This window comes from Oncorhynchus gorbuscha, linkage group LG07 (genome assembly GCF_021184085.1).
Source record: "Oncorhynchus gorbuscha isolate QuinsamMale2020 ecotype Even-year linkage group LG07, OgorEven_v1.0, whole genome shotgun sequence".
Lineage (NCBI taxonomy): Eukaryota > Metazoa > Chordata > Actinopteri > Salmoniformes > Salmonidae > Oncorhynchus > Oncorhynchus gorbuscha.
In genome coordinates, this window is record NC_060179.1 from 16,722,659 (window position 1) to 16,736,041 (window position 13,383).

Below are 13,383 nucleotides of genomic sequence, written 5' to 3' on the forward strand. Positions count from 1 at the left end.
CTCCTCTGTTCTCTCTCTCTCTCTTACCCCTCTCCTCTGTCCTTTCTCTCTCTCTCTCTCTTTCTTACCCCTCTCCTCTGTTCTCTCTCTCTCTTACCCCTCTCCTCTGTTCTCTCTCTCTCTTACCCCTCTCCTCTGTTCTCTCTCTCTCTTACCCCTCTCCTCTGTTCTCTCTCTTTCTCTCTCTCTTACCCCTCTCCTCTGTTCTCTCTCTCTCTCTCTCTCTTACCCCTCTCCGCTGTTCTCTCTCTCTCTCTCTTACCCCTCTCCTCTGTTCTCTCTCTCTCTTACCCCTCTCCTCTGTTCTCTCTCTCTCTCTCTTACCCCTCTCCTCTGTTCTCTCTCTCTCTCTTACCCCTCTCCTCTGTTCTCTCTCTCTCTCTCTTACCCCTCTCCTCTGTTCTCTCTCTCTCCCTCTCTTACCCCTCTCCTCTGTTCTCTCTCTCTCTCTCTCTTACCCCTCTCCTCTGTTCTCTCTCTCTCTCTCTCTCTCTTACCCCTCTCCTCTGTTCCCTCTCTCTCTCTCTCTCTCTTACCCCTCTCCTCTGTTCTCTCTCTCTCTCTCACTCTCTCTCTCTCTCTCTCTCTCTCTCTCTCTCTCCCCTCTCCTCTGTTCTCTCTCTCTCTCTCTTACCCCTCTCTCTGTTCTGTTCTCTCTCTCTCTCTCTCTCTCTCTCTCTCTCTCTCTCTCTCTCTCTCTCTCTCTCTCTCTCTCTCTCTCTCTCTCTCTCTCTCTCTCTCTCTCCTCTCTTACCCCTCTCCTCTGTTCCTCTCTCTCTCTACCCCTCTCCTCTGTTCTCTCTCTCTCTCTCTTACCCCTCTCCTCTGTTCTCTCTCTCTCTCTCTCTCTCTTACCCCTCTCCTCTGTTTCTCTCTCTCTCTCTCTCTTACCCCTGTCCTCTGTTCTTTCTCTCTCTCTCTTACCCCTCTCCTCTGTTCTCTCTCTCTCTCTCTTACCCCTCTCCTCTGTTCTCTCTCTTACCCCTCTCCTCTGTTCTCTCTCTCTCTCTTACCCCTCTCCTCTGGTTCTTACCCCTCTCCTCTGTTCTCTCTCTCTTACCCCTCTCCTCTGTTCTCTCTCTCTCTTACCCTTCTCCTCTGTCCTCTCTCTCTTACCCCTCTCCTCTGTTCTCTCTTTCTCTTACCCCTCTCCTCTGTTCTCTCCCTCTCTTACCCCTCTCCTCTGTTCTCTCTCTCTCTCTTACCTCTCTCCTCTGTTCTCTCTCTCTCTTACCCCTCTCCTCTGTTCTCTCTTTCTCTTACCCCTCTCCTCTGTGCCCTCTCTCTTACCCCTCTCCTCTGTTCTCTCTTTCTCTTACCCCTCTCCTCTGTGCCCTCTCTCTTACCCCTCTCCTCTGTTCTCTCTTTCTCTTACCCCTCTCCTCTGTGCCCTCTCTCTTACCCCTCTCCTCTGCCCTCTCTCTTACCCTCTCCTCTGTGTCTCTCTCTCTCTCTCTCTCCCTCTCTCTCTCTCTCTCTCTCTCTCTCTCTCTCTCTCTCTCTCTCTCTCTCTCTCTCTCTCTCTCTCTCTCTCTCCTCTCCCCTCTGTTCTCTCTCTCTCTTACCCCTCTCCTCTGTTCTCTCTCTCTTACCCCTCCCTCTGTGCCTCTCTCTTACCCCTCTCCTCTGTCCCTCTCTCTCTCTCTCTCTCTCTCTCTCTCTCTCTCTCTCTCTCTCTCTCTCTCTCTCTCTCTCTCTCTCTCTCTCTCTCTCTTACCTCTCTCCTCTGTTCTCTCTCTCTCTTACCCCTCTCCTCTGTTCTCCCTCTCTTACCCCTCTCCTCTGTCCCTCTCTCTTACCCCTCTCCTCTGTTCTCTCTCTCTTACCCCTCTCCTCTGTCTCTCTCTCTTACCCCTCTCCTCTGTGCCCTCTCTCTTACCCCTCTCCTCTGTCCCCTCTCTCTCTCTCTTACCCCTCTCCTCTGTTCTCTCTCTCTTACCCCTCTCCTCTGTCTCTCTTACCCCTCTCCTCTGTGCCCTCTCTCTTACCCCCTCTCATCTGTCCTCTCTCTCTTACCCCTCTCCTCTATGCCCTCTCTTACCCCTCTCCTCTGTCCTCTCTCTTACCCCTCTCCTCTGTGCCCTCTCTCTTACACCCTCCTCTGTTCTCTCTCTTACCCCTCTCCTCTGTCCTCTCTCTCTTACCCCTCTCCTCTGTTCACTCTCTCTTACCCCTCTCCTCTGTGCCCTCTCTCTTACCCCTGTCCTCTGTGCCATCTCTCTTACCCCTCTCCTCTGTGCCCTCTCTTACCCCTCTCCTCTGTCCTCTCTCTTACCCCTCTCCTCTGTGCCCTCTCTCTTACCCCTCTCCTCTGTCCCTCTCTCTCTCTTACCCCTCTCCTCTGTTCTCTCTCTTACCCCTCTCCTCTGTGCCCTCTCTCTTACCCCTCTCCTCTGTCTCTCTTACCCCTCTCATCTGTCCTCTCTCTACCCCTCTCCTCTATGCCCTCTCTCTTACCCCTCTCCTCTGTGCCTCTCTCTTACACCCCTCCTCTGTTCTCTCTCTTACCCCTCTCCTCTGTCCTCTCTCTCTTACCCCTCTCCTCTGTCCCTCTCTCTTACCTCTCTCCTCTGTTCTCTCTCTCTCTTACCCCTCTCCTCTGTTCTCCCTCTCTTACCCCTCTCCTCTGTCTCTCTCTCTTACCCCTCTCCTCTGTTCTCTCTCTCTTACCCCTCTCCTCTGTCCTCTCTCTCTTACCCCTCTCCTCTGTGCCCTCTCTCTTACCCCTCTCCTCTGTCCCCTCTCTCTCTCTCTTACCCCTCTCCTCTGTTCTCTCTCTCTTACCCTCTCCTCTGTGCCCTCTCTCTTACCCCTCTCCTCTGTGCCCTCTCTCTTACCCCTCTCATCTGTCCTCTCTCTCTTACCCCTCTCCTCTATGCCCTCTCTTACCCCTCTCCTCTGTCTCTCTCTTACCCCTCTCCTCTGTGCCCTCTCTCTTACACCCCTCCTCTGTTCTCTCTCTTACCCCTCTCCTCTGTCCTCTCTCTCTTACCCCTCTCCTCTGTCTCTCTTACCCCTCTCCTCTGTGCCCTCTCTCTTACCCCTGTCCTCTGTGCCATCTCTCTTACCCCTCTCCTCTGTGCCCTCTCTTACCCCTCTCCTCTGTCCTCTCTCTCTCTACCCCTCTCCTCTATGCCCTCTCTTACCCCTCTCCTCTGTTCTCTCTCTCTCTCTCTTACCCCTCTCCTCTGTTCTCTCTCTCTTACCCCTCTCCTCTGTTCTCCTCTCTCTTACCCCTCTCCTCTGTCTCTCTCTCTCTTACCCCTCTCCTCTGTCTCTCTCTCTTACCCCTCTCCTCTGTCTCTCTCTCTCTTACCCTTCTCCTCTGTCCTCTCTGTACCCCTCTCCTCTGTTCTCTCTTTCTCTTACCCCTCTCCTCTGTTCTCTCCCTCTCTTACCCCTCTCCTCTGTCTCTCTCTCTTACCTCTCTCCTCTGTTCTCTCTCTCTCTTACCCCTCTCCTCTGTTCTCTCTCTTACCCCTGTCCTCTGTGCCCTCTCTCTTACCCCTCTCCTCTGTCCTCTCTCTCTTACCCCTCTCCTCTGTTCTCTTTCTCTTACCCCTCTCCTCTGTGCCTCTCTCTTACCCCTCTCCTCTGTGCCCTCTCTCTTACCCCTCTCCTCTGTGCCCTCTCTTACCCCTCTCCTCTGTCCCCTCTCTCGCTCTCTCTCTCTCTCTCTCTCTCTCTCTCTCCTCTCTCTCTCTCTCTCTCTCTCTCTCTCTCTCTCTCTCTCTTCTCTCTCTCTCCTCTGTTCTCTCTCTCTCTCTTACCCCTCTCCTCTGTTCTCTCTCTCTTACCCCTCCCCTCTGTGCCCTCTCTCTTACCCCTCTCCTCTGTCTCTCTCTTTCTCTTACCTCTCTCCTCTGTTCTCTCTCTCTCTTACCCCTCTCCTCTGTTCTCCCTCTCTTACCCCTCTCCTCTGTCCTCTCTCTCTTACCCCTCTCCTCTGTTCTCTCTCTCTTACCCCTCTCCTCTGTCCCTCTCTCTTACCCCTCTCCTCTGTGCCCTCTCTCTTACCCCTCTCCTCTGTCCCCTCTCTCTCTCTCTTACCCCTCTCCTCTGTTCTCTCTCTCTTACCCCTCTCCTCTGTGCCCTCTCTCTTACCCCTCTCCTCTGTGCCCTCTCTCTTACCCCTCTCATCTGTCCTCTCTCTCTTACCCCTCTCCTCTATGCCCTCTCTTACCCCTCTCCTCTGTCCTCTCTCTTACCCCTCTCCTCTGTGCCCTCTCTCTTACACCCCTCCTCTGTTCTCTCTCTTACCCCTCTCCTCTGTCCTCTCTCTCTTACCCCTCTCCTCTGTTCACTCTCTCTTACCCCTCTCCTCTGTGCCCTCTCTCTTACCCCTGTCCTCTGTGCCATCTCTCTTACCCCTCTCCTCTGTGCCCTCTCTTACCCCTCTCCTCTGTCCTCTCTCTCTTACCCCTCTCCTCTGTGCCCTCTCTCTTACCCCTCTCCTCTGTCCCCTCTCTCTCTCTCTTACCCCTCTCCTCTGTTCTCTCTCTCTTACCCCTCTCCTCTGTGCCCTCTCTCTTACCCCTCTCCTCTGTCCCCTCTCTCTCTCTCTTACCCCTCTCATCTGTCCTCTCTCTCTTACCCCTCTCCTCTATGCCCTCTCTCTTACCCCTCTCCTCTGTGCCCTCTCTCTTACACCCCTCCTCTGTTCTCTCTCTTACCCCTCTCCTCTGTCCTCTCTCTCTTACCCCTCTCCTCTGTCCACTCTCTCTTACCTCTCTCCTCTGTTCTCTCTCTCTCTTACCCCTCTCCTCTGTTCTCCCTCTCTTACCCCTCTCCTCTGTCCTCTCTCTCTTACCCCTCTCCTCTGTTCTCTCTCTCTTACCCCTCTCCTCTGTCCTCTCTCTCTTACCCCTCTCCTCTGTGCCCTCTCTCTTACCCCTCTCCTCTGTCCCCTCTCTCTCTCTCTTACCCCTCTCCTCTGTTCTCTCTCTCTTACCCCTCTCCTCTGTGCCCTCTCTCTTACCCCTCTCCTCTGTGCCCTCTCTCTTACCCCTCTCATCTGTCCCTCTCTCTTACCCCTCTCCTCTATGCCCTCTCTTACCCCTCTCCTCTGTCCTCTCTCTTACCCCTCTCCTCTGTGCCCTCTCTCTTACACCCCTCCTCTGTTCTCTCTCTTACCCCTCTCCTCTGTCCTCTCTCTCTTACCCCTCTCCTCTGTCCACTCTCTCTTACCCCTCTCCTCTGTGCCCTCTCTCTTACCCCTGTCCTCTGTGCCATCTCTCTTACCCCTCTCCTCTGTGCCCTCTCTTACCCCTCTCCTCTGTCCTCTCTCTCTTACCCCTCTCCTCTGTGCCCTCTCTCTTACCCCTCTCCTCTGTCCCCTCTCTCTCTCTCTTACCCTCTCCTCTGTTCTCTCTCTCTTACCCCTCTCCTCTGTGCCCTCTCTCTTACCCCTCTCCTCTGTCCCCTCTCTCTCTCTCTTACCCCTCTCATCTGTCCTCTCTCTCTTACCCCTCTCCTCTATGCCCTCTCTCTTACCCCTCTCCTCTGTGCCCTCTCTCTTACACCCCTCCTCTGTTCTCTCTCTTACCCCTCTCCTCTGTCCTCTCTCTCTTACCCCTCTCCTCTGTCCACTCTCTCTTACCCCTCTCCTCTGTGCCCTCTCTCTTACCCCTCTCCTCTGTGCCCTCTCTCTTACCCCTCTCCTCTGTCCTCTCTCTCTCTTACCCCTCTCCTCTGTCCTCTCTCTCTTACCCCTCTCCTCTGTGCCCTCTCTCTTACCCCTCTCCTCTGTTCTCTCTCTCTCTCTTACCCCTCTCTTCTGTCCTCTCTCTTACCCCTCTCCTCTGTGCCCTCTCTCTTACCCCTCTCCTCTGTGCCCTCTCTCTTACCCCTCTCCTCTGTGCCCTCTCTCTTACCCCTCTCCTCTGTTCTCTCTCTCTCTCTAACCCCTCTCCTCTGTCCTCTCTCTCTCTCTTACCCCTCTCCTCTGTGCCCTCTCTCTTACCCCTCTCCTCTGTGCCCTCTCTCTTACCCCTGTCCTCTGTGCCATTTCTCTTACCCCTCTCCTCTGTGCCCTCTCTCTTACCCCTCTCCTCTGTGCCATCTCTCTTACCCCTCTCCTCTGTACCCTCTCTCTTACCCTTCTCCTCTGTCCTCTCTCTCTCTTACCCCTCTCCTCTGTCCTCTCTCTCTTACCCCTCTCCTCTGTCCTCTCTCTCTCTCTTACCCCTCTCCTCTGTCCTCTCTCTCTTACCCCTCTCCTCTGTGCCATCTCTCTTACCCCTCTCCTCTGTGCCCTCTCTCTTACCCCTCTCCTCTGTGCCCTCTCTCTTACCCCTCTCCTCTGTCCTCTCTCTCTTACCCCTCTCCTCTGTGCCATCTCTCTTACCCCTCTCCTCTGTGCCCTCTCTCTTACCCCTCTCCTCTGTCCTCTCTCTCTTACCCCTCTCCTCTGTCCTCTCTCTCTTACCCCTCTCCTCTGTCCTCTCTCTCTTACCCCTCTCCTCTGTGCCATCTCTCTTACCCCTCTCCTCTGTGCCCTCTCTCTTACCCCTCTCCTCTGTGCCCTCTCTCTTACCCCTCTCCTCTGTCCTCTCTCTCTTACCCCTCTCCTCTGTGCCATCTCTCTTACCCCTCTCCTCTGTGCCATCTCTCTTACCCCTCTCCTCTGTCCTCTCTCTCTTACCCCTCTCCTCTGTCCTCTCTCTCTTACCCCTCTCCTCTGTCCTCTCTCTCTTACCCCTCTCCTCTGTCCTCTCTCTCTTACCCCTCTCCTCTGTCCTCTCTCTCTTACCCCTCTCCTCTGTGCCATCTCTCTTACCCCTCTCCTCTGTGCCCTCTCTCTTACCCCTCTCCTCTGTGCCCTCTCTCTTACCCCTCTCCTCTGTCCTCTCTCTCTTACCCCTCTCCTCTGTGCCATCTCTCTTACCCCTCTCCTCTGTGCCATCTCTCTTACCCCTCTCCTCTGTCCTCTCTCTTACCCCTCTCCTCTGTGCCCTCTCTCTTACCCCTCTCCTCTGTCTCTCTCTCTCTCTCTCTCTCTCTCTCTCTCTCTCTCTCTCTCTCTCTCTCTCTCTCTCTCTCTCTCTCTCTCTCTCTCTCTCTCTCCTCTGTTCTCTCTCTCTCTTACCCCTCTCCTCTGTTCTCTCTCTCTTACCCCTCCCCTCTGTGCCCTCTCTCTTACCCCTCTCCTCTGTCCCCTCTCTCTCTCTCTCTCTCTCTCTCTCTCTCTCTCTCTCTCTCTCTCTCTCTCTCTCTCTCTCTCTCTCTCTCTCTCTCTCTCTCTTTCTCTTACCTCTCTCCTCTGTTCTCTCTCTCTCTTACCCCTCTCCTCTGTTCTCCCTCTCTTACCCCTCTCCTCTGTCCTCTCTCTCTTACCCCTCTCCTCTGTTCTCTCTCTCTTACCCCTCTCCTCTGTCCTCTCTCTCTTACCCCTCTCCTCTGTGCCCTCTCTCTTACCCCTCTCCTCTGTCCCCTCTCTCTCTCTCTTACCCCTCTCCTCTGTTCTCTCTCTCTTACCCCTCTCCTCTGTGCCCTCTCTCTTACCCCTCTCATCTGTCCTCTCTCTCTTACCCCTCTCCTCTGTGCCCTCTCTCTTACCCCTGTCCTCTGTGCCATTTCTCTTACCCCTCTCCTCTGTCCTCTCTCTCTTACCCCTCTCCTCTGTCCACTCTCTCTTACCCCTCTCCTCTGTGCCCTCTCTCTTACCCCTGTCCTCTGTGCCATCTCTCTTACCCCTCTCCTCTGTGCCCTCTCTCTTACCCCTCTCCTCTGTGCCCTCTCTCTTACCCCTCTCCTCTGTTCTCTCTCTCTCTAACCCCTCTCCTCTGTCCTCTCTCTCTCTCTTACCCCTCTCCTCTGTGCCCTCTCTCTTACCCCTCTCCTCTGTGCCATCTCTCTTACCCCTCTCCTCTGTTCTCTCTCTCTTACCCCTCTCCTCTGTCCTCTCTCTCTTACCCCTCTCCTCTGTGCCCTCTCTCTTACCCCTGTCCTCTGTGCCATTTCTCTTACCCCTCTCCTCTGTGCCCTCTCTCTTACCCCTCTCCTCTGTGCCATCTCTCTTACCCCTCTCCTCTGTACCCTCTCTCTTACCCTTCTCCTCTGTCCTCTCTCTCTCTTACCCCTCTCCTCTGTCCTCTCTCTCTTACCCCTCTCCTCTGTCCTCTCTCTCTCTCTTACCCCTCTCCTCTGTCCTCTCTCTCTTACCCCTCTCCTCTGTGCCATCTCTCTTACCCCTCTCCTCTAGGCCCTCTCTCTTACCCCTCTCCTCTGTGCCCTCTCTCTTACCCCTCTCCTCTGTCCTCTCTCTCTTACCCCTCTCCTCTGTGCCATCTCTCTTACCCCTCTCCTCTGTCCTCTCTCTTACCCCTCTCCTCTGTGCCATCTCTCTTACCCCTCTCCTCTGTCCTCTCTCTTACCCCTCTCCTCTGTGCCCTCTCTCTTACCCCTCTCCTCTGTGCCATCTCTCTTACCCCTCTCCTCTGTACCCTCTCTCTTACCCTTCTCCTCTGTCCTCTCTCTCTCTTACCCCTCTCCTCTGTCCTCTCTCTCTTACCCCTCTCCTCTGTCCTCTCTCTCTCTTACCCCTCTCCTCTGTCCTCTCTCTCTTACCCCTCTCCTCTGTGCCATCTCTCTTACCCCTCTCCTCTGTGCCCTCTCTCTTACCCCTCTCCTCTGTGCCCTCTCTCTTACCCCTGTCCTCTGTGCCATTTCTCTTACCCCTCTCCTCTGTGCCCTCTCTCTTACCCCTCTCCTCTGTGCCATCTCTCTTACCCCTCTCCTCTGTACCCTCTCTCTTACCCTTCTCCTCTGTCCTCTCTCTCTCTTACCCCTCTCCTCTGTCCTCTCTCTCTTACCCCTCTCCTCTGTCCTCTCTCTCTCTCTTACCCCTCTCCTCTGTCCTCTCTCTCTTACCCCTCTCCTCTGTGCCATCTCTCTTACCCCTCTCCTCTGTGCCCTCTCTCTTACCCCTGTCCTCTGTGCCATCTCTCTTACCCCTCTCCTCTGTGCCCTCTCTCTTACCCCTCTCCTCTGTGCCCTCTCTCTTACCCCTCTCCTCTGTTCTCTCTCTCTCTAACCCCTCTCCTCTGTCTCTCTCTCTCTCTTACCCCTCTCCTCTGTGCCCTCTCTCTTACCCCTCTCCTCTGTGCCATCTCTCTTACCCCTCTCCTCTGTTCTCTCTCTCTTACCCCTCTCCTCTGTCCTCTCTCTCTTACCCCTCTCCTCTGTGCCCTCTCTCTTACCCCTGTCCTCTGTGCCATTTCTCTTACCCCTCTCCTCTGTGCCCTCTCTCTTACCCCCTCTCCTCTGTGCCATCTCTCTTACCCCTCTCCTCTGTACCCTCTCTCTTACCCTTCTCCTCTGTCCTCTCTCTCTCTTACCCCTCTCCTCTGTCCTCTCTCTCTTACCCCTCTCCTCTGTCCTCTCTCTCTCTCTTACCCCTCTCCTCTGTCCTCTCTCTCTTACCCCTCTCCTCTGTGCCATCTCTCTTACCCCTCTCCTCTAGGCCCTCTCTCTTACCCCTCTCCTCTGTGCCCTCTCTCTTACCCCTCTCCTCTGTCTCTCTCTCTTACCCCTCTCCTCTGTGCCATCTCTCTTACCCCTCTCCTCTGTCCTCTCTCTTACCCCTCTCCTCTGTGCCATCTCTCTTACCCCTCTCCTCTGTACCCTCTCTCTTACCCTTCTCCTCTGTCCTCTCTCTCTCTTACCCCTCTCCTCTGTCCTCTCTCTCTTACCCCTCTCCTCTGTCCTCTCTCTCTCTCTTACCCCTCTCCTCTGTCCTCTCTCTCTTACCCCTCTCCTCTGTGCCATCTCTCTTACCCCTCTCCTCTAGGCCCTCTCTCTTACCCCTCTCCTCTGTGCCCTCTCTCTTACCCCTCTCCTCTGTCCTCTCTCTCTTACCCCTCTCCTCTGTGCCCTCTCTCTTACCCCTCTCCTCTGTGCCCTCTCTCTTACCCCTCTCATCTGTCCTCTCTCTCTTACCCCTCTCCTCTGTGCCATCTCTCTTACCCTTCTCCTCTGTGCCCTCTCTCTTACCCCTCTCCTCTGTGCCCTCTCTCTTACCCCTCTCCTCTGTGCCCTCTCTCTTACCCCTCTCCTCTGTACCATCTCTCTTACCCCTCTCCTCTGTGCCCTCTCTCTTACCCCTCTCCTCTGTCCTCTCTCTTACCCCTCTCCTCTGTCCTCTCTCTCTTACCCCTCTCCTCTGTCCTCTCTCTCTCTCTTACCCCTCTCCTCTGTCCTCTCTCTCTCTCTTACCCCTCTCCTCTGTCCTCTCTCTCTCTCTTACCCCTCTCCTCTGTCCTCTCTCTCTTACCCCTCTCCTCTGTGCCCTCTCTCTTACCCCTCTCCTCTGTCCTCTCTCTCTTACCCCTCTCCTCTGTCCTCTCTCTCTTACCCCTCTCCTCTGTCCTCTCTCTCTTACCCCTCTCCTCTGTCCTCTCTCTCTTACCCCTCTCCTCTGTCCTCTCTCTCTTACCCCTCTCCTCTGTCCTCTCTCTCTTACCCCTCTCCTCTGTCCTCTCTCTCTTACCCCTCTCCTCTGTCCTCTCTCTCTTACCCCTCTCCTCTGTCCTCTCTCTCTTACCCCTCTCCTTTGTGCCCTCTCTCTTACCCCTCTCCTCTGTCCTCTCTCTCTTACCCCTCTCCTCTGTCCTCTCTCTCTTACCCCTCTCCTTTGTGCCCTCTCTCTTACCCCTCTCCTCTGTACCATCTCTCTTACCCCTCTCCTCTGTGCCCTCTCTCTCTTACCCCTCTCCTCTGTCCCTCTCTCTTACCCCTCTCCTCTGTCCTCTCTCTCTTACCCCTCTCCTCTGTCCTCTCTCTCTTACCCCTCTCCTCTGTCCCTCTCTCTTACCCCTCTCCTCTGTGCCCTCTCTCTTACCCCTCTCCTCTGTCCTCTCTCTCTTACCCCTCTCCTCTGTCCTCTCTCTTACCCCTCTCCTCTGTGCCCCTCTCTCTTACCCCTCTCCTCTGTCCTCTCTCTCTTACCCCTCTCCTCTGTCCTCTCTCTCTTACCCCTCTCCTCTGTTCTCTCTCTCTCTTACCCCTCTCCTCTGTTCTCTCTCTCTCTTACCCCTCTCCTCTGTTCTCTCTCTCTCTTACCCCTCTCCTCTGTTCTCTCTCTCTCTTACCCCTCTCCTCTGTTCTCTCTCTCTCTTACCCCTCTCCTCTGTTCTCTCTCTCTCTTACCCCTCTCCTCTGTTCTCTCTCTCTCTTACCCTCTCCTCTGTTCTCTCTCTCTCTTACCCCTCTCCTCTGTTCTCTCTCTCTCTTACCCCTCTCCTCTGTTCTCTCTCTCTCTTACCCCTCTCCTCTGTTCTCTCTCTCTCTTACCCCTCTCCTCTGTTCTCTCTCTCTCTTACCCCTCTCCTCTGTTCTCTCTCTCTCTTACCCCTCTCCTCTGTTCTCTCTCTCTCTTACCCCTCTCCTCTGTTCTCTCTCTCTCTTACCCCTCTCCTCTGTTCTCTCTCTCTCTTACCCCTCTCCTCTGTCCTCTCTCTCTTACCCCTCTCCTCTGTGCCCTCTCTCTTACCCCTCTCCTCTGTGCCCTCTCTCTTACCCCTGTCCTCTGTGCCATTTCTCTTACCCCTCTCCTCTGTGCCATCTCTCTTACCCCTCTCCTCTGTACCCTCTCTCTTACCCTTCTCCTCTGTCCTCTCTCTCTCTTACCCCTCTCCTCTGTCCTCTCTCTCTTACCCCTCTCCTCTGTCCTCTCTCTCTCTCTTACCCCTCTCCTCTGTCCTCTCTCTCTTACCCCTCTCCTCTGTGCCATCTCTCTTACCCCTCTCCTCTGTGCCCTCTCTCTTACCCCTGTCCTCTGTGCCATCTCTCTTACCCCTCTCCTCTGTGCCCTCTCTCTTACCCCTCTCCTCTGTGCCCTCTCTCTTACCCCTCTCCTCTGTTCTCTCTCTCTCTAACCCCTCTCCTCTGTCCTCTCTCTCTCTCTTACCCCTCTCCTCTGTGCCCTCTCTCTTACCCCTCTCCTCTGTGCCATCTCTCTTACCCCTCTCCTCTGTTCTCTCTCTCTTACCCCTCTCCTCTGTCCTCTCTCTCTTACCCCTCTCCTCTGTGCCCTCTCTCTTACCCCTGTCCTCTGTGCCATTTCTCTTACCCCTCTCCTCTGTGCCCTCTCTCTTACCCCTCTCCTCTGTGCCATCTCTCTTACCCCTCTCCTCTGTACCCTCTCTCTTACCCTTCTCCTCTGTCCTCTCTCTCTCTTACCCCTCTCCTCTGTCCTCTCTCTCTTACCCCTCTCCTCTGTCCTCTCTCTCTCTCTTACCCCTCTCCTCTGTCCTCTCTCTCTTACCCCTCTCCTCTGTGCCATCTCTCTTACCCCTCTCCTCTAGGCCCTCTCTCTTACCCCTCTCCTCTGTGCCCTCTCTCTTACCCCTCTCCTCTGTCCTCTCTCTCTTACCCCTCTCCTCTGTGCCATCTCTCTTACCCCTCTCCTCTGTCCTCTCTCTTACCCCTCTCCTCTGTGCCATCTCTCTTACCCCTCTCCTCTGTACCCTCTCTCTTACCCTTCTCCTCTGTCTCTCTCTCTCTTACCCCTCTCCTCTGTCCTCTCTCTCTTACCCCTCTCCTCTGTCCTCTCTCTCTCTCTTACCCCTCTCCTCTGTCCTCTCTCTCTTACCCCTCTCCTCTGTGCCATCTCTCTTACCCCTCTCCTCTAGGCCCTCTCTCTTACCCCTCTCCTCTGTGCCCTCTCTCTTACCCCTCTCCTCTGTCCTCTCTCTCTTACCCCTCTCCTCTGTGCCCTCTCTCTTACCCCTCTCCTCTGTGCCCTCTCTCTTACCCCTCTCATCTGTCCTCTCTCTCTTACCCCTCTCCTCTGTGCCATCTCTCTTACCCTTCTCCTCTGTGCCCTCTCTCTTACCCCTCTCCTCTGTGCCCTCTCTCTTACCCCTCTCCTCTGTGCCCTCTCTCTTACCCCTCTCCTCTGTACCATCTCTCTTACCCCTCTCCTCTGTGCCCTCTCTCTTACCCCTCTCCTCTGTCCTCTCTCTCTTACCCCTCTCCTCTGTCCTCTCTCTCTTACCCCTCTCCTCTGTCCTCTCTCTCTCTCTTACCCCTCTCCTCTGTCCTCTCTCTCTCTCTTACCCCTCTCCTCTGTTCTCTCTCTCTCTTACCCCTCTCCTCTGTCCTCTCTCTCTTACCCCTCTCCTCTGTCCTCTCTCTTACCCCTCTCCTCTGTCCTCTCTCTCTTACCCCTCTCCTCTGTCCTCTCTCTCTTACCCCTCTCCTCTGTGCCCTCTCTCTTACCCCTCTCCTCTGTTCTCTCTCTCTCTTACCCCTCTCCTCTGTCCTCTCTCTCTTACCCCTCTCCTCTGTCCTCTCTCTCTTACCCCTCTCCTCTGTGCCCTCTCTCTTACCCCTCTCCTCTGTTCTCTCTCTCTCTTACCCCTCTCCTCTGTTCTCTCTCTC

The 13,383-nt window shown here is 55.0% G+C and overlaps 1 protein-coding gene across 2 annotated transcripts in view; it reads right to left on the bottom strand.

Moving 5' to 3' along the window:
* LOC124039556 (vascular endothelial growth factor receptor 1-like) overlaps positions 1-13,383 on the bottom strand; it is a 100,871-nt gene that overhangs the window by 5,511 nt on the left and 81,977 nt on the right. The gene's annotated exons all lie outside the window — the stretch shown is intronic.